General features: G+C 41.3%; 1 long non-coding RNA gene across 1 annotated transcript; it reads right to left on the reverse strand.

Moving 5' to 3' along the window:
* Positions 1 to 9,174: 9,174 nt before the first annotated feature.
* On the reverse strand, positions 9,175 to 24,404 carry LOC128095230 (uncharacterized). The gene is made up of 3 exons (XR_008213193.1): positions 21,474 to 24,404; positions 18,589 to 18,718; positions 9,175 to 9,571 (listed from the first exon to the last, which is right to left on the reverse strand). It is a non-coding gene; the product is annotated as an uncharacterized LOC128095230 (long non-coding RNA).
* Positions 24,405 to 25,255: the final 851 nt, after the last annotated feature.

Here is a 25,255-nt window from a genome sequence, read left to right on the forward strand (position 1 = left end):
ATCTTCACACAAGGTTCTGTTAAGACCATCATGGCTGCAAAACCCCCTTGAGCTGGAAGGACACCAAGATACAACTCTTAGTTCAGTCAATGTAATGGAAAACTTAAATCAGTGCCACACTGCAGTGATATATTGTGTCCCCCAATATATTGTGTACCCTAGTAAAACTTAACTGGGGTCAAAGAATAGAACAGCAACTAGATTAGACATAGAGGCCAGACAGTGGTGGCACATGCCCTTAATCCTAGCATTCCGGAGGCAGAGATCCATCCAGATCTCTGTGAGTTTGAGGCCACACTGGAAACAGCCAGGCATGGTGACACACACCTTTAATCCTAGGACTTGAGATCTCATGTCTTGCTTGGGAAAGACACATGCCTTTAATCCCAGGAATTGATGGCAGGAGGAAAAAGGAGAGAATCATGAAAAGGGGTGAGGATAAATAGTGAATTCCTGAAACAAGGTTTCAAAATTAGACATTAAAATGTAATAAATACCCTGGCAAGATGGCTCAATAGGTCAGGGCACTTGCCACCAAGCCTGACACCCTGGGTACAGTCCCTGGGACCCTCACAGTGGAAGGAGAGAACCAACCCCATTCAGTGGAAGGAGAGAACCAATCCCATTGTGCTGTTCTCTAACATCCACACATATTATGGTATATGTGCACCCATGAACACATCACAAACCACATATACATACACATACAAACACATTTAATAACAAAAAGCTAATAAAATAATTTTAAAGGCCATAAATATAAATTTTAAAAATGCAATACCCAATTTTTAAAGATGTAAAATCATGATATACTCTATAAATTTGAAATAGATATGTATCAAATAGTGTACTCATTAGTAGGTGAACCTGTAAGTTAAACAGTTCGAAGGAAAACTTCAGAAAGTATGTATTGATAGACAATGAGGAGTGCTGAAGGAAATTCCTAGTAGATGGGAGAGTGGTGCAGCCATGAAGTCACCTACAATGGCATCCCACTGCAACGGTTCTTTCCCATTTCTTGCAAGATTACTTGTATCATTGCCATCTCATTTTACAGACTACAGAGGGGCTAAGATTACTGATGATAGGTTAGGGAAGACCCTCAGGAACCTTTAGACTGTAAAGTCTAAAGTCCTTCATAATAAAAACAGTTTGTGGCCATACTTAGACCAATCTCTTCCTGGCACCAGATGGAACCACATTCAGGAAAACATATGACAAAACTCAGAAATCCCTTTCATACACTTAGATTCCACTAACCCACTACCAGACGTGCACAGAGTGAAGGACCAAGAGTGGCTTTTTTACTTTGAATGTATTGAAAGTAACTTTGCAAACTAAGATGGAAAACTGAATTTGCTGTGGGATGGTCTGTATGTCAAATGTGTTGCTGATTGGTCAATAAATAAATCACTGATTGGCCCGTGGCCAGGCAGGAAGTGTAGGCAGGACAAGGAGGAGAAAAAACTGGGAAGTGGAAGGCTGAGTCAGGGAGACACTGCCAGCCGCCACGATGAGAAACAGCATGTGAAGATGCCGGTAAGCCACGAGTCATGTGGCAAGGTATAGATTAATAGAAATGGATTAATTTAAGCTGTAAGAACAGTTAGCAAGAAGCCTGCCACGGCCATACAGTTTGTAACCAATATAAGTCTCTGTGTTTACTTGGTCGGGTTTGAGCGACTGTGGGACTGGCAGGTGAGAGAGATTTGTCCTGACTGTGGGCCAGGCAGGAAAACTCTAGCAACAAATGGCGCCCAACGTGGGGCAAGAGTTTCCACCTAAAACCTGAGGAAAAAAAAGATTCTAAAACGGAGCTAAAAACAGCTTCCTAATTGTCTCTCTCAAATGAGCGGCAGCTGCCGGTTTGAGCTACTGGCGGGTTGCTGGCGTGCGCGCTCGACCTGCAGTATAGCGGGAATGAGGCCTCTCCAAATGGCACATTAAGCTACATTGTGGATTTAGCCTTTGCTAGTACAAAACAAAAAAAGAGGTTTCTGGGCTACACGCTGCTTGGATAAAAGCATAGACCCATGATAGCTCCCAGAGCTGGTGGTAAAGTACCATGCCATGTTGGGAAGGTGAGGTGGGCGGAGCCAGCAGCCACAGCTGCTGCAGTTTAAGTCAATAGATTCACAATAAGACAGATTCAGATGTAATAGTTTAAAATGTATGTAAAATATACGTAGGCTTGAAAGAGACAAAAAAAGGTGATATATACAGTATAGAAACAAATACATGGTTTTAAAAAATAAAGTCTTTAAAGAGACAGTAAAATTAATATAAAAAATAAGCCACATGAAGATGAATATTACACAGAGAATCTGGATTGTGTTGTCTTTGGGATTTTTAACTGCAGAAAAACATTTGATCGTAAAAGATGTTGAGTTAAACCAATATGTATATTTTAAAGGTACCTTGACTTCAAAATTTGGATATAAGGATACGTTGCTTTGGAAAAGAGTCTCTGCTTTTGTTCCCACAGAAAGCCAGAGGCTATGGATTTGTTTCAGATTAAGATACATCAGGTTTGACCAGCCAAGACCCCCTGAAAGGTCTCTGATGACACCATGACCCAGATGATCCAACATCCAGAACCGTTTCAAGGCAACTGGCTCAGACGATACACCCTCATGGACTACTCCATAATCCTAAAATATTCTTTGTGTCCCCATAAGATACAGCGCCCCCCTCCAGCAGGAGGTAGTAAGAGAAGCTACGCCCAAATTCCCAAATATACCAAGCTGACTTTGGAGATGTGTAAAGGCTAAAACCTTGCTTTTTAAGAAAAGAAAAGGGGAAGTGCTGTGGGATGGTCTGTATGTCAAATGTGTTGCTGATTGGTCAATAAATAAATCACTGATTGGCCCGTGGCCAGGCAGGAAGTGTAGGCAGGACAAGGAGGAGAAAAAACTGGGAAGTGGAAGGCTGAGTCAGGGAGACACTGCCAGCCGCCACGATGAGAAACAGCATGTGAAGATGCCGGTAAGCCACGAGTCATGTGGCAAGGTATAGATTAATAGAAATGGATTAATTTAAGCTGTAAGAACAGTTAGCAAGAAGCCTGCCACGGCCATACAGTTTGTAACCAATATAAGTCTCTGTGTTTACTTGGTCGGATTTGAGCGACTGTGGGACTGGCAGGTGAGAGAGATTTGTCCTGACTGTGGGCCAGGCAGGAAAACTCAAGCTACATGAATTCATTTTCCTTTTTCCATTTTCCATTGTGTGTGTGTGTGTGTGTGTGTGTGTGTGTGTGGTACTTGTGTGTATGCATGTCTTACATGTGTGGGTATACCTCTATGGAGGCATACTTACATGTATGTGAGAGTAGGTTTGGAGGCCTGAGACTGTTGAGAATCAACCTCGTTGACTCTTGTACCTTATTCTTTGAGACGGGAGCTCTCAATAACACCCAGAGCTCACCAGTATAGCTAGTCCTGCTAGCCTGCCTCTTCTGGGAATCCCTGTTTCTGTTTTCTGAGGCTAGCCTTACAGGCAGGCAACCACATTCATTGAGTTTCTGGTAATCCCAACTCCAGTTCTCAACACAGGTTAAAACAAGCACTTTAACTGATGAGCCATCTCCGCATCCCCTAGAAAACTAAATTCTAATGGCTGCCGTGGCTCCTTTAGTGAGATAATTAGCAGATAAGTAGTAGGTGTCTTCAAGATGCCAGATACACTGCTAGATGGGCAAAGTAGACATAGCATCTACTGCCAGATACTTCACCAGGAAAAACTTACTTCCCAATAAAGGGCAAATATACTGGCCAAAATTGTATATTAAAAGAATTTGTCCACATGCATGCACACACACATCACTTCTGTAGACAATGCATATTTATTAGGACTGCTTTCTCAGCTGGTCACTCCCCCACCCCTCTCCAAGCCTTCAAAGCTCGTCTGCCTCTTTGATGTTGTCCCCTAGTTGTGGAGCAGTTTGGAATATCAACACAGCAAAACCACTATGTGTATTAACATTGACATTTTTTTTTATTTGCTGGTAGCCCAACTGTTGTCTTGGCAGCCTTTCCTTCATAAAAGCTTCATGTGACTTCCTCCTGCCACCTGGGAGTGTCTGTGGTGATCAAGGGACCAGTGCTTGCTTGATACAGAGAAGCTTCCTGAGCTCCTCAGATTCTGTCCTTAAACCAGGACAAAGGCAAACAGGAAGAAAGCAGTTACCTTGGTCTCTCCTTCCCTGCCTCTGGCTCCACGCCTACGCTTCTGTCTCGGCACCTGTTGGCCTCAGTGCTCTGCTGGCTAGCTGTTTTTGCCAGTTGTTTTTTGTTTTTGTTTTTGCTTTTGTTTTGCAGGCACATCTCGGGCTGGCTGCAGGGGCCATTTTCTCTTTCTTGGCAATAGATTTCTGATGGCCCTTTCTCTGAACAGGAGAAGCATCCCAGAAGTCAAGAAGTCATTCTATGCAGTGCTGAGAATTCACTTTGGTGACAGACAGGGGACAGATTTGTCCTTGGGGAGGAACAAAAGGAGGAGCAGCACTGACCCCTCCATTGGTTTCACTGCATTAAGATAAACTCGCTCACCAATAACACATCTCTGTCACGTTAAGAAAAATAACAAAGAACTTCCCCTTGGTATTGTTTGACTAAGAGTGAGAACAGATTTGAATTCTCTACTTCCCTCTTCCTGCGTCCTCCATTATCCTGTCTGTATAGTTGTATTAGTCTGAATCTGTGCCTACCGAACTGCCATATTGTGAATCTGACCCTGTGTTTGTCTCTGTGTGTAACAAGTCTTTGCTCTCTCTTGTATTGAACAGCACAGAAAGTATTAGCCAGAGAAGGACTGAGAGATACAGAACAGGAATCTTTAACAGGCTTTTACATGGCATAAAGTCACTGACCCCAAGTGAACCAGGTAATAAGCAATATCACAAACATCCTTGCTTACCAAGCAATATCTTTATGTTGCTACCAACATTTGAGGTGCCTATTCATTTTATAGGGCCTTCTTCCTGGGTTCTGTTTTCAGCAAATGATTATCATAACATACATGCCCAACCATAGTTCCAGTCTCTTAGAATGTAAGAGACATTTTTATCATAATGCATACTCATTTGCAATAAAATAATGTTGAGTGTATTAGCAATGTTCATAAATATTTTCAAAGTCATTTGCATAGATATGTCATTGAATGTTCTCATAGAAGTAGGAAGTAAAATGGTGGTTATCAGAGGCTGGGGTAAAATGCTGGTGAAAGTGCACATATTACGATTAAGAGAATGAATAAATTACCACAGGCCTCCAGGACTCTCTCTCTCTGCAGATCTAACTCAGAAAGAATCCAAATCATGATATAATGGTTTCCATAACAACTATGAGCTAAACTTGGTAAAACACCTTGATATGACTACTTTCTTCAAAGCCGGCACTACCTGTGGCTTCTCCTCTAGAACTCGGTCTCCTGGATTATGAAGTGAAGGTACTTGGCAAAGATCTTCAGCTTCAATATCCAGTTTACACTAAAGCCACTGGATATTTCTAACAGGAAAGTGAAAGTTGCTTTTTACAAATATTTAAGCAAATCCTCAGAATCCTCCATTAAAGAATGGGGTTTGAAAGGATGGAAGAAAAAGACTGGTTAGGAGTCTAACTCTTCCCTCTCTCCTTCCATTTAAACACCTATTCATGGGGAAATAAAAAGCAAAACGCAGAAGATCTCAAATTTAAAAGTTATCATCCCCACCCACGCTCTTCATGCCTGCTTATGTTCTGATTTGAATCTGAAATGTTCCCTTCACCCCAGAATCACATTTGACTACCTGGTCCCATCTAGAGGCGGTGTTCTGAGAAGCTGAGGAAACTTTAGCACAAGGGCCTACCGCATCAATAGAGACCACTGAGTGGATGTTTGATGGTCATAGCCTTGCCTTGCTTATGGTCCCATTCTATAGGCTCCTCCCTCTGGAAGTTGAGCTACCCTGGCCACCATGTTTCCCTGTCCTCACGACCTAGACCCTCCAAACTGTGAGCCAAGCTCAGCTCCTCCTCCCCTAAATGTTTCCGTCAGGTGTTGTCACAGCTGTGAGAAAAGTAGCTACCGTACCATGTTCACCAATGTTAGCCATCTGAGCTTATGCCTTTAGTGCTCTGTCTGCTTACCATGAATGTATGTCACAAGCACTGCATTGCTGGCATTGGGAGTTTCACCTCTGCACACGCTGGTGACTCCCCCCACAACAGAGCTGCTTTTCTCTTCTGGAGAGTCCCAGTGTTGCTTGGGTGTATCATTCCTAGATTGTCGAATTATAGGACAACTGGCCAAGTCCTTGATGATTTGACAGTAACCTGCTTCTCAAAACTCTGCCCTATGAAAGCATACTAAATATAATAACCAAGAAATAGCCTCTTACTATGGAACCAGTCAGTTCCACTGGACCCAAAGGAAAAGAAATTCAGTCCTATGTCACTGAGCTCCTGCCATTCCAAGAATGATATGGATGGGTGTGGGGGGACATACTTTTAATCCCAGCACTTGGAAACAGAGACAAGTTCAAGGCCAGCCAGGGCTACATAGTTGTACCATATCTCAAATAAACAAACAAACAAAACAAAGCAAAACCATATGTAACATGAATCTTAAAAGTTCTTATAATAATAATAAAAAAAACCTGGCCAGATATTGGGGTGAAAGCTGGAAGATCAAAGAAGCAGAACAAGCCACAGCCAACCTCACCTCGCCAATTCCTCAGCTGATCCTGTTTACAGGAATCCTCAGACTGAAAGCCTCGGAGTCCTCACCCCTGAGGGTCTCAGTTGAACTGCTGCTTAGTTCCTGTCTCCTCACGCCTTATATACCATTCTCCACCCAGCCATGTCACTTCCTGGGATTAAAGGTGTGTGTGCTTCTGAAGCAAAGGCATGAGATCTCAAGTGCTGGGATTAAAGGCGTGTGCCACCACTGCCAGACTTTGTTCCCAGTGCAGCTTTGAACTCACAGAGATCCAGATGGATCTCTGCCTCTCAAGTGATAGGATTAAGGGTGTGTGCCACCACTGTCTGGCCTCTATGTTTAATCTAGTGGCTGGCTCTGTCCTCTGATCCCCAGATAAGTTTATTAGGGTACACAATATATTGCGATACACAATATATCACCACAACCATAACACAACAAAGGAAGAATGATAGGAATAATAGAGATGATAGAGAGGTGATAGTTGATAGGTCAGTAGATGGAGATACATAAACTTATTTGTTCTCTTTATAACATTTTCAATTTTATTTGTTTATGATTTGGTATCGGTGTGTGTATATGTGTGCCACAGTGCACATACGGAGGTCAAAGAACAACTTGCTAGAACTTGCTAGATTCTCTCCAACCATACTGATCTTGGAGAAGAAACTCAGATTACCAGCACTGGAGGCAGGTGCCTTTACCCACTGAGCCATTTTTCCAGCCTTAGATATGGCAATGGTTTATTGGTTTCCACATTTCCTCTCTTCTAATTTGCATGCAGGCTACTACCATTTCTTTACATTTTCCTCTCAAAAGTACATTTTCCTTCCTTTTGGTGGTGGTGCTGGGGATGGAGACCAAGGTCTTTGTCCACACGCACACACTAGGCAAGTTCCACCAAGCTGCCGCGCTAACACCTTGCCTCGTGTCTTGTTCCTTGTCACATATAATTAAAATACCTCAAGACCATTCTTGCCTGAGAATGTTTTGTGTCCCTCACGGCTTGTGGATTTTTGTCTGGGTATAGAATTGAAGTCTAGAAATCATCTCCCCTCAGAATTTCCCTCATTTTCTGCTCACATCTGTGTTTCTCATGAGTGTTGGTATAATTCTGGCTCATTTGAGGTTAATTTGTTTTGTTTTGTTTTTTTCTAACTTTGAAAGATTGGGGACTTTTCTCTCTCCTCCTACAACTGTTCAGTTTTCTTATGATGTTTCTAAAAGCAGACTGAGCAGCCCTTAGCCTACTCTTCACCATACTCAGTGAGCCTTTAGGATTGATCTTTGTTGTACTCTGGGAATGATTTTTTTCTATTATTTATTTAACTATTATGTCCAAATCAAACTGACTCTTAGTTTCAAAAGTACCTTACCAATCACTCTCCTGGACTTCAGCTTGGACTGCTCATAGAGTAAATTTTTTTTTTAGCAATCATATTCTTTTTCATTTAAAACTATTTTATTTTTGTGGCCCTTGGTATAAAACTGAAGGCCTCAGTCTTGTTAGGCAAGTATTTGCCACTGAACTATCTATCAATCTCTCCAGTAAAGATATTCTTAATTTTATACCAATCTATTCTTATTTCATAGCTACAAAAATCTATGTTATTCTGTTAGCTATTTTTATAGCTATATTGTTTCCCTTGGAGTCATTTATTCTGCTTATTAATCTTTAAATTTCTCTTTGGTGTGATTTATTTCTCTGTTTTCTTTTTGCATTACCACAGTAAATCATGATTTATTCAGTTTTACTGTATGGAATACCATTCCAAAAGCAATTCAAACACATCTAATTCAACTAAAAGAAAATCCTGACATTAGTTTGGTTGAATGTCACTCTAACTGCGGGCAGAGATACTCATGTGACTTGCTTATTTGAAATCTGGTGATCCTTGGTCGCTGTTTCTTAACTGAAATGTGAGGAATGTAGAGTGTGAGCCTGTGTCCCCAACAGCCCTCTTTCTTAAAAGAGCTGGCCACTGTCTTTGTCTAAATGGAGAAGATACACTGATAGGTGAGTTTCCTGCAAAGTGCATGGACATACGGCCACGTACCAGTCTGGGTGGTGGGGCCACGTACCAGTCTGGGTGGTGCTAGCTCATAGTAACAGCCCCAACTCACAAGGTCAGAAACAGGAAGTGAAGCTATTCCCGTTTGTCTCTGTTCATCCCCCTAGCATCAACATGTCAACATGTACTCTCGGGTCTCCTTTCTGGAGTCTCACCAAAAACAGCACTAAAAACTCCAGCCAGGGGACAAAACCCAGTGATGAAAGACTCATACAGTCTATATATGCAAAAGAGAAGACAGGCGGGGAGGTGGCAGCACACACCTTTAATCCCAGCACTCGGGAGGCAGAGCCAGGTGGATCTCTGTGAGTTCAAGACCAGCCTGGTCTACAGAGCGAGATAGAGGAAAAGCGCAAAGCTATACAGAGAAACCTTGTCTCGAAAAACCAAAAAAAAAAAAAAAAGGAGAAGAAGAAGAAGAAGAAGAAGAAGAAGAAGAAGAAGAAGAAGAAGAAGAAGAAGAAGAAGAAGAAGACAGAGCTCCACCATTCCAAGATGGAGGTCTTTTGAGTTGCTTCTGATTTTGGCTTCTGCTGATCCCACATTTTTATTTCTTCTGGCAATTTCACTTCATTTGGAGAATATTTATTAGCCCCATTAATATATTCTGAATACCTTGTTGCATTTTTCCACCAATTCAATCTATTTTGTTCTTTTTCTTCTCCCATTCAAGACAATGTTTTCTCTTGCTGGCTCTTTTCAATGTACATGCATGTTATAGCTTCTTTCTCATTAATATAATTTCATGTATTTCTGTGGGATCTCACAAAAGAGAGGAGGCATATCTATTCACTTGGATTCTGAAAAAAAAAAGAGGATCAAAGAAAACGAGTGCATGGTTATAAAAATGGACTTCCTAAAGAATGTTTGTGATCAAAGTATTACTTGTTTCCTAAATCAGTAGACCAAGAGATAATTTAGTGAGGATAAGGATCATTAATTTGTGAAAGATTGCTATATGGAGTTGCTTGTCATTTGTTACAATTAATTAAGTATAATAAGCTGAAGCCATTAATACAGAAGCCAAACCCTTAAATGAATATGGGCTTATATACACACATATACCACACAGATATATGCAAACACATAAATATTTGAAGAGTACATATAACATGTTTAGTAGGATTCTAGATGGTGTTTTAATTTGCTATCTGCGTCTTCTAATTGTCATAAAATTGTACTACTTATACAGCAAGAAAACTAAGGTGATTTTCTTCAGAAGTTTTCTAGAAATGTGTTGCTTATTTTTTTTTTTGCTATAATCTTCTCAACTCAGCATTTATACAATTTAGTCTTCCTGAGGTCCTGAATAACAACAGCATCTATGCCCTAGGCTATCTTTTTCAGACGTTAGCAAAAAAAAATAAAAATAAAAAATAACCTCTTTTCAGACAACATCACTGTTTCATGGGGGAAAATTGAAGAAACATCCCTTCCTGAGGCCATAGATTGTGAATAGTGTCTTAGTCACTGTTCTATTGCTGTGAAGAGACACCATGACCATGGCAACTCATACAAAAGAAAGCATTTAATTGGGGCTTGAGTACAGCTTCAGAGGTTCAGTTCTGTTATCATCAAGGTGAGGAGCACGGCAGCCCGCAGGCAGCCATGACACTGGAGAAGTAGCTGAGATTTCTACATCCAGATCTGCAGACAGCAGAAGGAGAGAGACTCTGGGCTTGGAATGGGCTATTTTAAACCTTGAAGCCCACCTCCAGTGACATACTTCCTCCTAATTCTTTAAAATAGTGTCACTCCCTGGCCTGGTGACCAAGTATTCAAATCTATGAGCCTATATTCTCATTTACACCACTACAAATGGGAAACATGCTTTTCCATGAAAGGATGCTGCTGTGGGATGGTCTGTATGTCAAATGTGTTGCTGATTGGTCAATAAATAAATCACTGATTGGCCAGTGGCCAGGCAGGAAGTATAGGCGGGACTAACAGAGAGGAGAATTGAGAGAACAGGAAGCTGGGTGAGAGAGACACTGCCAGCCGCCACCACGACAAGCCGCATGTGAAGATGCTGGTAAGCCACGAGCCACGTGGCAAGGTATAGATTAATAGAAATGGATTAATTTAAGCTGTAAGAACAGTTAGCAAGAAGCCTGCCACGGCCATACAGTTTGTAAGCAATGTAAGTCTCTGTGTTTACTTGGTTGGGTCTGAGCGGCTGTGGGACTGGCAGGTGAGAGAGATTTGTCCTGACTGTGGGCCAGGCAGGAAAACTCTAGCTACAAATGGCGCCCAACGTGTTGGCAAGAGTTTCCACCTAAAACCTGAGTAAAAAGATTCTAAAACAGAGCTAAAAACAGCTCCTAGTTGTCTCTTTTAAGCTAGCGGCAGCCTGTGTGTTTGAGCTACTATGGCGGGTTCCTGGCGTGCATACTCAACCTGCAGTATGGCAGGAATGAGGCCTCTGCAAGTGGCACATTAAGCTGTGTGGTGGATTTAGCCTTTGCTAGTACAAAAAAAAAAAGTGGTTTCTGGGCTACACGCTGCTTGGATAGAAGCACAGACCCACTATTTCTGAGAGTTGATGGCTCCCAGAGCTGGCAGAAAACATATCACCGCCATGTTGGGAAGCTGAAGTGGGCAGAGCCAGCAGCCATAGCACCAACGCCGTTTCAGGCTTAGAAGGCTGCAGTTTAAAGCAATAGGCTCAAACTAATATAAAAAATAAGCCACGTAAAGATGGCTACCACACAGAGAATCTGGATTATGTTCTCTTTGATATTCGTAACTGAATAAAAACATTTGATTACAAAAGCTGTTGAGTTATGCCAAAATGTATATTTTAAAGGTACCTTGACTTCAAAATTTGGATGTAAAGATATGTTGCTTTGGAAAGGAGGCTCTGCTTTTGTTTCCACAGAAAGCCAGAGGCTATGGATTTGTTCCAGATTAAGATACATCAGGTTTGACTAGCCAAGACCTACTGAAAGGTCTCCGATGATACCATGGCCCAGATGATCCAACATCCAGAATGGTTTGAAGGCAACTGGCTCAGACAATACAGCCTCATGGACTGTTTCATAATCCTAAAATTTTCTTTGTGTCCCCATAAGATACAGCGTCCCCCTCCAGCAGGAAGTAGTAAGAGAAGCTACACCCAAATTTTCAAATATACCAAGCTGACTTGGGAGATGTGTAAAGGTTAAAACATTCCTTTTTAAGAAAAGAAAAGGGGAAGTGCTGTGGGATGGTCTGTATGTCAAATGTGTTGCTGATTGGTCAATAAATAAATCACTGATTGGCCAGTGGCCAGGCAGGAAGTATAGGCGGGACTAACAGAGAGGAGAATTGAGAGAACAGGAAGCTGGGTGAGAGAGACACTGCCAGCCGCCACCACGACAAGGCGCATGTGAAGATGCTGGTAAGCCACGAGCCATGTGGCAAGGTATAGATTAATAGAAATGGATTAATTTAAGCTGTAAGAACAGTTAGCAAGAAGCCTGCCACAGCCATACAGTTTGTAACCAATATAAGTCTCTGTGTTTACTTGGTCGGGTTTGAGCGGCTGTGGGACTGGCGGGTGAGAGAGATTTGCCCTGACTGTGGGCCAGGCAGGAAAACTCTAGCTACAGGATGCTGGAAAGTTGCCTTAAAAAAAAAATCTAAAATAAAATGGTGCGTTGGTCAATGCACAGCTTAGAAAAGAGGCTAACTTCTCAGTGACCATTAGCCAGTCTCTGTCCTCCATGTTTGCTTCTGTCCAGAAAGAGGGACAGAACTCTTTTCCATTACATTCAACAGCTTGTTTTCTGTTATTTATTTATTTTTTTGTTATTGTTGTTTTTCATCTCAGGGTTCTAAAATGAAATAGCCTGTCTCCAGCCATAAGGACCAGGTCTACTGCAGACAGCGTGGTATAAGGGCTGCCCAGGTCAAAGCCATGCCTCTGCCCTGATTCTGTCACTTTCTTTCTTAATGAACTTGGCCTTTAGACCCCATTCCCTTGTTCACACAACAATGTATCATTACATACAGTCTTGGAAGTCTTTCCCAGTGCCAACCTTCTAGAAGGTGTGAAACCCCTTAGGGTCTGCTTGCTCATTTTGATAATTTTCCCTTACAGAACTCTCCTTCTTTATAATCACTGCACACAATCAAGGCAGTGTTAGAGCCATTGCCCCTTGTTCATGGCTTTGCATTCCAAGGTTTTGGTTACTCATTGTCACCAGAGGTCCAAAAATATTAAATGGGAAATTTCAGAAAATAATAATCCATAAGTTTTAGATTATGGTTCATTCTGCAAAGCATGGTGAAATCTAGGGCTATCTGGCTCCACCCTGCCCAGGATGGGTATCATCCCTTTGCTTAGGCTACCCCACAATGCAGATCCTGTCCATCTGCTGTCACTAAGCAGTCATCTCAGTTGTCAGGCCAACTGTGTGAATGCTATGGTGCTTAGGGTCCAGTGATCCCGCCATAGTATCCTGACAGTGCAACACAATGCCTACAGCTCATCACATGGGTATTGCTTTATTTTACACCACCACAAGAAAGAGAAGGGTGAATACCACAGACGTATTTTATAACAGGCCTCTTATTTTTATTTAATTAGTAGCTAGTGATCTTAGCTTGGGTCATAATTATTTGTGTGCTGTATGTATATGTGGGCACAGATGCATGCCACGGTGTACATATGGAGGGGAAAGGACAGCTTGTAGGAGTAGGTTCCTGTATATGGGTTTTGGCAATCAAACTCAGGTCATCAGACTTGGCAATGCCTACAGAGCCATCTCGCCAGTTTGCTGTGACTAGGTTCTGTGCCTTATTTATAATGAAATCTTTTCCTGTGTGTATGGATGAATAGAAAGCACACATGCAGTCAATGTTATCCTTGGTCTCAGGCACTGACCCCACTGGGGGTCTTGGATCCACTGAGGGATGAATGTAAATCTAATACCCTTCTTGTACTTGCCAAGTGACTTATTTGTATTAAGCAGTTTTAATAACAAAATCCTTGCAAAGTATAAATAATGGCAATTTTTATTTCTTTAAGTACCATTATTTAAGACTATCATTGAGTTTCTCCATAATATGGTGCCCTTCCTCAAGGAACATCTTAATGTCCAGAAATGTTTTGAGTTGTCACAATGGCATCAGGAGTTGAATAGTAGCATCTAGTGGGTCATAGGCAGGGATACTCTAAACAGCCTTCAATTACAAAATGACCCTATATCAAATGATTATGCAGTGCCAAATACTGACAGTGTGAGACTGAGACCTGGGTTGCCAGGGCACACTGTTAGGATCCTGATATTGTTGTAAAAAGAAAACTGTGACTCAGTGAAACAAAGCACGTTGAAAAGAGCCTATGTAACAACAGGAATCTGAACCCAGGTCTGATGCTGAAGTCCACACTCATGACTCCTGCACACACATTCTCTTTACCAACTTTATCACCATATTGACATGATCCAACAGTCCTTTTTAAAAAATGATTTGTGGGGCTGGAGAGATGGCTCTGCAGTTAATAGCACTGGCTGTACTTCCAAAGGATACAGACTAAAATCCCAACACCACAGCTGTCTGTAACTCCAGTTCCAGGACATCTGATGCCCTCTTCTGACCTATGCACACACCAGGAATGTACGTGGTGCACAGGCATGCACATGGTACACAGGCATGAATGCAGGCAAGACACCTATACACACAGAAATAAAGGTTTTTTAAATCATACATTTATAGAATGTATTTGGACCATGTCCATGCCCCTTCCCTAATGATCCATCGCTTTCCCTACTTTATCTGCTATAAGCTTGCCTTTCTTTCTTTTTTATTTATTTTATTTTATTATTTATAGGTCTCACTGAGTAGCCCTAGCTTGTCTGGAATTCACCATGTAGATCTAGGTGGCCTTGAACTCACAGAGATCCACATGCTTCTGCCTCCCCAGTGCTATAATTAAAGGTGTGTGACTGTGTTCTTCTAATGAAACTATATCCCGCCTAATGCCCTCCTTTTATTGGTGTTATTGATGACTCCTTGAGTATAATTAATGCTGCCCATATGTGCATGAGTGTGCAACCATCAACTAGGACATGAGTAACCTATCAGTGGCCGTGCCCCCAAAACACAGTGATTCTTCCTCTCAGTAGTCAACTGTCAATAGCTCCTTTGCCAAGGATGGGACTCCAGGGGACCCAGCCAACCATGCTGTGACTTTGACTGGCTTGAGTTTGTGTAAGTCTTGCATAGCTGCTATGTGTTTATGTGTGCAACAGCTTCTGTCGTGTCCAGAAATCGCCATGCCACAGCCCTCTCCTCCCCATGCTTTCTGCTCCACTTCTACAGTGTTCCTGGGATGGGGAATATTGATCAAGATGACCTGTCCACAGCTCATCACTCAGAGTTACTTATTGTTGGTGCTCTGACCAGCTATGAGTCTGTGAAATAGCCACTAATTACCTCCTGCAAAAAGAAACTTTAGTGATCAAAGTCGGGAGTACCACAAACCTATGTATATAAACATATTTAGAAGGCAGTTTGACTGCATGGCCATTTAGCAAAGTTACAGTAGGTAACCAGAAGATTTTAAAAGTTGCACAAGAATGTCAGCTTCTTGGCCTAATTTATTTGTTTTAAACTAGCAATACTGTTGCTCCTTCCCCTGGTAGCCAATAAAGGCAGTGTGGCGACTGTCAATGCCACTCCGCCAGCTACATTGTCCATGCCTCCAGGGGACATGAGTGAGGTGTGAAGCTTCTCTGTAATTTTGTACATTTCAGAGTTTGGGGTTTCAGACAGAGACACTGAGCATCATGGGTAAAGATAAATACACTCAAACAGAACATTCCTGATGTCAAGGACTACCACGAAGCAGCGCAGGATGACATTGGGAGCCTTGTTCACATGTTCTGAAGCTGAACCACGGAGACGAAAGGGAAGGAACAAAGCAGGGTGGCTTTCTTCCACGAGCCCTCTGGAAAAACATTTCTGCTTTTATTTTCCTGGATTTTGTTTAGGTTATTAGCTACTTCTCTATGATGATATTTTTAAACACCAATGATTACCATGCTCCCATTGAGCTCATCTTAAGCGGAATATTTAGATCTTCTATCTAGGAACCCTGTTTTCCCCTGGATGATTGAAATGGATGTGTAATTTCCTTCTAGGCTATGTATTTAATGAGACAAATAGAAATGCATACTGACTCTTTTACTCGCCTTCTATCCTGTATGTTCTCAAGGGAAGGATGATTGATTTTTTAAAATTATTTTTATTTCCCATCAAAAGAATATATAGTTTAAACATCAAATAATAATAAAAGTGAATAAATGAAAATAGTAGCCTCGGCCATACCTCCTCCTCCCTTCCAACATTCCCTAAGGGCAACCTCTTTGAACTCCATTTACTGCTTCATCTGTATTCTGCATACATATTCCTGCATAAATGATTATATTGACATTCTGTGTTTGACAGTCTAGCTATCACACCTAGAAGTTCCTTCTCTTGGTGGTGTGCCCTCCCTGTGTCCCACCTCTCAATAGGCTTACACTGGTTCCCAATCCTTTGTCCAGACACTGAGGGACAGATGCTTCTTAAAATTTGTATCTAAAGGACTTCAGGAAGGTAATGTGATCATAGACCATGTATTACTTAAAACTCCCAGTGGGATCTGTGGCAACACCCTATAATGAAACACTTTACATTTCTGCAACAAAACATGAATATTTATATCAAGTGGGATAAATAAAGACTATAAATAGACATGTAAGCTCTGATCAGGGTTTGCCATCAATAGTGTTACTATAGAATTACAAAGATATGTTGATTTCCATAGCTTTTCTAATTCTAATATTTAGGATGAGGGACTATTGACCTAGATCATTATTTGTTTAAATCAGTGATAGATATTGACATTATTATGATGTAATATATAATGTTAAGTACATCTTATTCAGTGCTGGGGTGCTTGGTTTAGCAGATAATCTATGATCTTGTTTAGTTTGAAATCTTGGGAGTTATTGACCTTGCTTTTTTCATTAGCTTGGTTTTGATATCCTTTGATAAATGGCTCCATGCTCCATCAGATCTGACAGATGTTGTGATGGCTAGTCTTGGTTATCAACTTGACACACCTGGGAAGAAGCAACTTCCATTGATTCCATTGGACTGGCCTGTGGTCATGTCTGTAAGCGATTGTCTTAATTGCTGATTGATGCAGGAGGACTCATCCCATTGTAGGCTATGCATACCATCCCTGGACAGGTGGGCCTGGGCTATATAAGAAAGGTGGCTGAAAGGGAGCGTTGGGAACAAGCTGGGAAGCAGTGCTCCATAGTCAATGCTTCAGTTCCTGCCTTTAGGTTCCTGCCTTGAGTTCCTGCCTTGGCTTCCCTCATTGATAGATGTTAACCTGTAAGCCAAATAAACTCTTTCCTCCTCAAGTTGCTTTAGGTCATGGTACTTATCACAGCAACATAAAATACACTAGAAGACCTGGCTATCAGTATTTGCTCTGCAGGTGCCTCCCTCTTGTTCCCAAGGCAGGGTTACCACAGGTTGACCTTGCAGCTGATTTTATTTGTCTACCTCTGTCTTGTTTTACACCATTGAGTCAACAGAGGATGTTCTTAGTAGCTTCTAGACAAAGGGTGCTCAAGAAAGTGGGAGTTCACAATATCCTCTGAAATGTCTCATAAATAATACACTGACACATATGACTTTCCAGGTTGCTTGATATGTTTAATGGCTTCTGGCCTCACCTAGTCTTCCTCCTCTACTCTTTTTTTGTTTTGTTTTGTTTTTGAGATAGGATCTTACATAGCACAGCACAGCCTCAAACTCTCACGTAACCAAGGATGGCTTTGAACTCCTTCTCCTCCTCAACTTCCCAAGTGTTGGGTTTATAGCACTGTGCTACAATGCCCAGCTAGAATCCTTCTAACTCAGAACTGAAAAATCCATTCAACAAGTGTCATTATTTTGACACCAACTCAGGCAGTTTAAGTAAAGACCTGTGAATAATATTAGAATCACACTTTGTCATTACCTACCTCTGAAAATGCCTTCAATAAGATGATCACTTATGCTTTGAAAGGCCCAAAGGCCAACACAAAGCATGGAACACTGACCATCAGGTGAGCTTCGACTCCCTGCATTTTAATTTTCTGTTTCTTAGCTCTGTGACCTTGGCTGCCTTACTTGAATTATTTCTCTTCTATTTTGCTTCCTCATGTGTAAGATGGATACAGTAGTAGAACCTACTTTATATTGATAAAGACTAAATGAGCAAAAGGATGGAAGTTCATAGAGAGTGCACGACAGTTGACACTATCGAGAAAAATTAGCAATTATTGTTATTTTTGTATCATCTCTGCTCGCTTAGGTTATTCTCAACTCTGAAATAGACTTAATTAAAACACATCTCTTTTATAAGTACAATTTAATAAATGACACAATAAGATTATCTCTAAAATAATAAGATAAACAATGCCAAGCAACATGTCTACCTTCTCGGAAAGACCATCCTTCTCTCATATAGTCTAGAATCTCCCTTTCCCGTAGTGACTGGAGATGCTAGGAGCAGAGCATAGGGAAGAACATTCCATTGGAGGACAGTGAGCATCCATAGAAGCACAGGTTCCCGCCGCACCAAGAATAGAAGAAAGGGTCATGATGTGAGGGTAAAAACAGCAGTATAATGGGATGACAGGAACTTGATTATTTTCAAGGCTAAGTTGTTTTCACACTAGATAAAAGAATTAAATAAGCACTAAAAGACAGTGCCCAGAATTCCAAGCAGAGGATGTACTGAAGGAAAAACAACTGAAAGGCATCTGCACCAGGTCCAATGACTTACCTAAGACTGCAGGCTTTTGTCATCATGGAGCTGTGGGATTTGCTTCACAGGCATTTTTCATATTGAATATTCTGCCTCACTTCTAGCCTTGGTTGGAGGAAAAATTCTATTTTATCCATTTATGTAACAACTGAAATATAATTAAAGAATGGGATTGGTCTCAGGAAGCAGATACATGTACTTTTCAACCAAAAGGAGACACAAGTCAGTTTCTGGGTCCACTGTCCCTTGCTCACTAGGAATGATGTTGCCAACATTCAGCAACATTCACTTGGCCCCCTTTCTGATGGCAGCTCTACACAGAACATTACTCTAGAGCCACTTTCTGCTAAGGTTCTCTTTTCTCTTCCTTTCTTTTGCCTTCAGAGTCAACCAGAGTTGATTTACTGATACTTGGGGTTGGATGAAATAGGGAAAGGGCTGTTCCACACACTGAGGGATTTTTAGCAATCTCCCTAGTAGATTGGTAGCAACACTGCATCTCCCGGGCATGGCAACCAAAATGCCTCCAAGACACTGCCAAAGGTCCCCTCTAGAAGTCAGACCTTAAATTTTAGTATCGACTCCTGGTTGGGAAGCACTAATCATTAACTGGACAGACAAATCAGTAGCTGCCAATAGAACATCGAACATGAAAACCACAGCTGCTAAAATAATGGTGTATTTCTCAGACCTCATCGCTTTCATCATCTACTATTTTTACTCTATTTATAGCTTCTATCAGATATGCCTTGTGCAGAGAACACATCAATCAATACATGTCAGTGTAAATGAGCTGATCAAATCTTCCTGGGAGTTTTCCCAAATCCCAAATCAATTTAACTGGCTGTTGGCTTTGGGCCATTCATTTCACCCCTGGGAGACTCAGTTTCTTGGTTTGCCTAATAGAAACTGATACAAAACCCCTGCTAGTTCTAAACCACCACAACTTACTAGGTTTCTGTTTTTACAGGAAGCAGAATGACAGTATTGCACCCTTGTGAGGGAGGAGAGAGGCGTCATTCTCTGGGGAAAGGCACACACGTGGGAGGAAGCAGAGGCAGGTGCTATAGGGAGGGGTACCGAAATTTGATGCTGCAGTGTCGCTGAGGCAAACGCCATCTTCCAACACAGAGACGTCCGAAGTTGGCGGCTGCATCCCCCCTCTTTTCAATCTTAGTAAAAAGACATCGAACAGGTGGAGATTTGCTTTCCTGGATTAAAAAGTTCTTGGAGTATTTGGGTCAAAAGACTAAGATTACTTTTCTTTCCTTTTTTTCCTTGCAAAATTGGCTTTCCTAAAAACGGATTCATGGTTTTGCTCAATCTTTATTTCTAAGATTCCAAAGCTCAATCTTTCCAAAGAAGATAAATAGCTTCCTGAAGTGTGTGTGTGTGTGTGTGTGTGTGTGTGTGTTAGGTGGATAGAAAAGACTGGGGAGGATGCTTGCCTTAAGTATGATCATTACTCTGTGAACTTACACTGGCCTTAAATGTTTGTATTTTACATGTGATCTGAGTCAGGATAGAGGCTAAAGAGTTTTAGGCAGCAGAATAGACCAGATCAATACACTGTATACTTGCCATCCAGACCATCCAGATAGTTCTTATGTGACTTCTAGCTATACTATCTTTGGCATCTTATTATCTTGATAAAATTAATGATCACAGTGGATTGGATAGACCCTAGTGAGTTAAAGCACTTACCACAGCCTCATGATCTAAGTTCAATGCCTGGGACACATGGTAGGAGGAGAGAATTGATTCATGAAAGTTGAGTCCTCCCAATCTGACAGATTATATATATATATATATATAGATAGATAGATAGATAGATAGATAGATAGATAGATAGAGATAGATAGATAGATAGAGATAGATAGATAGATAGATATAGATATAGAGAGATAGAGAGATAGAGAGATGGATGGATAGATAGAGATAGAGAGGTAGATAGAGATAAATAGATAAAAAAATACTTCATAATAAAAGATAAAAACAAAGATCCAACCTTGTCAATGCCTCCCTTCCCTAGCCACCCCTACCCACCTCTTAAGCCTCTTTGAAGCAAAATTCCTCAAAAGAGCAGTCTATATTCTCTATTTTCAAATCCACTTTCAGTTTCTTCTATCTTTTTCTCTAAAATCATGGTTTCCAGTGCCCTGACATCCACACTGGTAAATTCAGTCATCACTTTTCACTTAGCTCAACCAAATGGCAGCATTTGAAGCAATTGTTTGCCCCACGCCCTTTGCCTTTTCTTCTGCCTCCATAGTTGCTTTCTCAATCACCCCTCCCCTGGTTGTGACTTGTCTCCAAGCTCCTGCTGTTGAAGTGACCTAAGACACTTTGGAGTTCTTCCCTATCTACAGGTACTCATTCAGTGAGTTCTTCCCTACGGTAGCTTCCAAAACTCCCTATATGATGATGAGCCTCCAACCCAGACGTGTCCTCTAGTTGCATACTTCCTCCTGGACACTGTCCTTTATAGAGACTTATCACATCCTGAATTCAGCGGCACATCACTCCAATCCTACACAAAACCCAGCTCTGCTCATAGTCTTTCTATGGCAGTTGATAAGTTTACCCTTTCAACCATCCAGGTCAAAAGATTGGAAAGCCTTCTATGCCCTTCATCGGAACATCGGGAAGTTCTGCTCATTCTACTTCCAAGACAAACCTAGAGTCTGACCTGTTCTCACCTGATTACTGCTCTCCTTGACCTCAGCAGCAGCAGCAGCTCTCATCTAGATGACTGTGACACTCCTAAACCCATGTGTCTTAACATAACCAAAGCCCCTCACTGGGCTCCTGGTTTCATTCTGATCTCATTTCCTGCTTCCATGCTCATTCCACTCTTCAGACACATCAGTATGCTGCTCCCATATATTGGCAGAGTCTCTTACCTGGAAGGTTTCTTCCTCAACATTCAGGTGGTAATCCCTCATGTCTGTAATGTTTTCCTTAAATGCCTCCTCTTCGGTGAGATCCGCCATGACTGCTGGATTGAAAGCTGCGGTCCATGCTCCTTATTTTTCTCATTGCTTTGACAAGAGAGGTGACAAAAGCCACTTCAGGAAAGAAGGGTTTATTTTGGCTCACAGTTTAATGCTACAGGGATGGCAGGGATGATGGAGCTGTAGGAGCATGTGGTAGCTGGTCACATGGCAACCACAGTCAGGAAGCCTAGAGAGATGAACACTGGTGCTCAGCTGGCTTTCTCCTCAATCAGTCTGGAACTCTAGCTCAGGGACAGTGCTGCCCACATTTAGGGTGAGTCTTCCTTTTTCAGTTAAACATTTCTGGAAATGCCCACACTGTCATGCCAAGAGGTGTTCTCTCATGGTGACTCCTAATCAAGCCAAGCTGATGATGAAGGTTAACCATCACACAGCCATACACTTGCAGCCCCTTGTTTGCACTTACTGTTTTCCTCCAGCACTCATCACCTCTTATAAGAGGTTATATAATTTCTTCTTCATTACAGTCTATCAGCTGTGTCTCTTCAATAGGTTGTAAACACTCAAGGGTGGGAATTATTTGTTCTCATTAATGAATCCCAAATATCTGCATGGCGGGCCCTCAGCAAAATTCTAGAATGAGTAAAAAGTCCAACAAGGTCAAGCAGGTTAAAGAATAATTATTATTGAGAATCTTGAAATGATTACTAGTGAGACTTTTATTGATAGATTTTTAAATATTTTTTCTATTCTCTTTCTTTTAAACAGTAGAATCATAGCATCATTTTATAGTTAGTTTCATTTCTTTTTTTTTTTCTTTGACTACATTTTGTAGGCAGGTTCCCTTATTGTTAAAATTCTTTTTCTGCAGGAGTTTTGTTCTGAATCTGTGTCAGAATTTGCTGACTTACGCTCTAAAGTGGAATATTAAATGATTTTGATTTTCTTTGCTGTTTTATGCCTGTAAGTCTTGTCAGAAACAATACTCAGGAGTTTCAGTGTTCTACAGAAATAGAAAGTTTTACTTAATTCCATATCCTAAGTTGTATAAGAAACAGCACTGATGTGAGCATCGTTTTATAGAAGTCTAGATGGTGCTTTCCTTACAATAAACTGTTAAAGGAAAAATTATTGGACCCAAAAGTGTCAAGAAAACAAAAACCTACAAAAATTATTCTTCTGTGTTACCAAGCTGCCCTTGGAAAAGTTTTAGCAATTAACACTTCCACCAGCAAGGCAAGGCATGCCTGCTATGTCTTGTCCATAGCAGAGTATGCCTTTTAAAATGCCAATTTGGTTTAGGGGAGTGGGGTAGCCAGCTTATTTTAATCAGTATTTCTATGGTAGCTAGTGCATTAGAATGGTTATATTTTAAACTCCTTAGAATACATATATATCAATATCAAACTTCACAGGCTTCCTTTGTCTGATCACCTTCCCTTTATAAAAAGGCTTCTGCATAAGACTTCTGGCACTGCAGCCATTTACTGCTGTGATCTGGAGAACAGGTGGTGAAGGCTTGAAGGATTTCTGCAAGAAGAGACAAAAGGATGTGGAAATGCTGGCTGATGCAGAGAGGTACCAAAAAAAAAAATGCGCTTGGATGAGATTTGAAGGAGTAAGCTGAGACTGAAGAACGGAGAGGCTAAATTAGCGCATCAGACATAATCAGTAACCAGTCCTCACTCAACTTTCTATCAACAGCACTTGGCATAATTGATTCTCTCTTCATCTCCCTTCTGGAAATCACACCTGCGTTTCTGCCTGCCTCACTAACTCCTTCCCAGCATCCTTTGCTGAAGATCCTTCCTCAAGGTCCACATCTTTAATGCTGGTGCGGCTCCATAATTCTCTCATCCATGACTCCCCTTTTCTGTTTTCCTCTAGTTTCTGACTTCATCTGACTTGTCGCTTGGCTGTACACACTGTATGCTAACAACTCAGACAGAACTCCAGCCCAGGCCTTTGCCCAGAACTACAGACTTGGATCCCCAGCAAGCTGTTGACATGTCTACTTGGATGTCTGCTCTGCATTTCAAACTTAATATGTCCAAATGCAAGCTGCTGGCCCCCCTCGCCCACTCTCATTTATCGTGGAAAACAAAACAAACAAAAATAAAACAAGCACTATTTCTGCTTCAGGATTGCAACAGCCCCTTTACTTATTTTCTCTTCTTCAGCAATAGGAAAAATGATCTTGATTGCACAAGCCAGATCACAATTCAGTTCTGTAGAAGCGTCTGGTGCCTTTAAAAGTTCTTACAAGGGGTGGTAAGAGCCTGAGTGTTCCAGAGTCTACTCTGCCACCCTCCTAGCCTCATTTCTTCCTACTTGCTTTCATGTTCTCTTCACACTGGACACACTGGCTTGCCTGCTACGTTCCTCTGGAGATATAACAGGGAAACACCACCTCACTAACGTTCCTACTGCTTCACACAGACATCCCTGGGGTTTCTTCTCACTCCTTTGGGTCTTTACTCATATACCACCTTCCTAGATAATCTTCTACTGGTAAAAGTAAATTAATTAATTATAAAAAAAACCCCTATGTTCTTCCCTCTTGGGAGCCCTTATCACACTGTTCTCCACTTTCTCAATAGTACTTATTACTACCTGCAACACAATGTTTTTAACCACTTATTTATTGTTTCCCTCCCCTGGTAAGACTCCATGTGCCATAAAAATGGCTGTTTTAGCTCAGGGGTTCAAAGTGCCTGTGACAAGTTTGACCCCAAAGATGTACATGGTAGAAAAAAGAACCAGCTCCCACAAGTTTTCCTCTGACCTCCACATGCATGCATGTACACACATACAATAAATGTATAAATTTTATAAGAAGAGCTATTTTGATTACTGCTGATTATTTTCTTATCCCCATCATTCAGTCTAGCCAACAAAAATTAGTTCATTATTGTTGACAAAGATAAATGGGTGGATTTGTAAAAAGTCCTATATAGTGAGAATATTAGGACTTTATCATATTCTTTTCAGAATTTCCAGTTAGCTTTGTAACTTTCCTCCTGAATGCTCTTTATCATAGAAGAGCTTCACTATTGCTATGAAACTAGACCCACCAGTATTTTGCTTATTTTCACTCTTATAAAGAAAACATTTCTTTGAGGTGGCTTGATTACAGCTTCAGAGGTTCAGCCCATGATCATGCTGGTAGAGAACATAGCAGCTTGCAGACAGACATGGTGCTGATCAGAAGGCAACAGGAAGTGGACTGTGACACTGGGAGTACTTTGAGACCTCAAAGCCCACCCCCACAGTGACATACTTCTTCCAACAAGGTCACACCTACCCCAACAAAGCCATACCTAGTAATGCCACGCCTTTTGGGGGCCATTTTCTTTCAGACATCCTCAGCATAATGGAAGGAATTGGCTTTGGGTTTACTACAAAGCCTGCAAATATAATTTTTGAATAGATTATCATATTGAAAATAGGTGTAGGATCAGTTAAGGAGAACTAAGCACTCACAGAAAGTTGGAGACTGTGTCTATTTGTCCAAGCTGTAGAACATAAAAAACATAAGTAGAATGGCAAAGCCAGACCAACTGGGCCCCATGACAAGGCTGAATTTTATTTGATTCTTGATTCTGTCAGTTACCAACTGTGAAAGCTTAGCCATGCGAATTAGCTCTCTCTGAAATACAATTTTGTTATTCATAAATTGAATCTGCCAATGAGGAAGCTCCAGTTTTAGGGAGGGGTCATCTACATAT

This window comes from Peromyscus californicus, unplaced genomic scaffold, assembly GCF_007827085.1.
Source record: "Peromyscus californicus insignis strain IS unplaced genomic scaffold, ASM782708v3 Scaffold_4__1_contigs__length_199733344, whole genome shotgun sequence".
Lineage (NCBI taxonomy): Eukaryota > Metazoa > Chordata > Mammalia > Rodentia > Cricetidae > Peromyscus > Peromyscus californicus.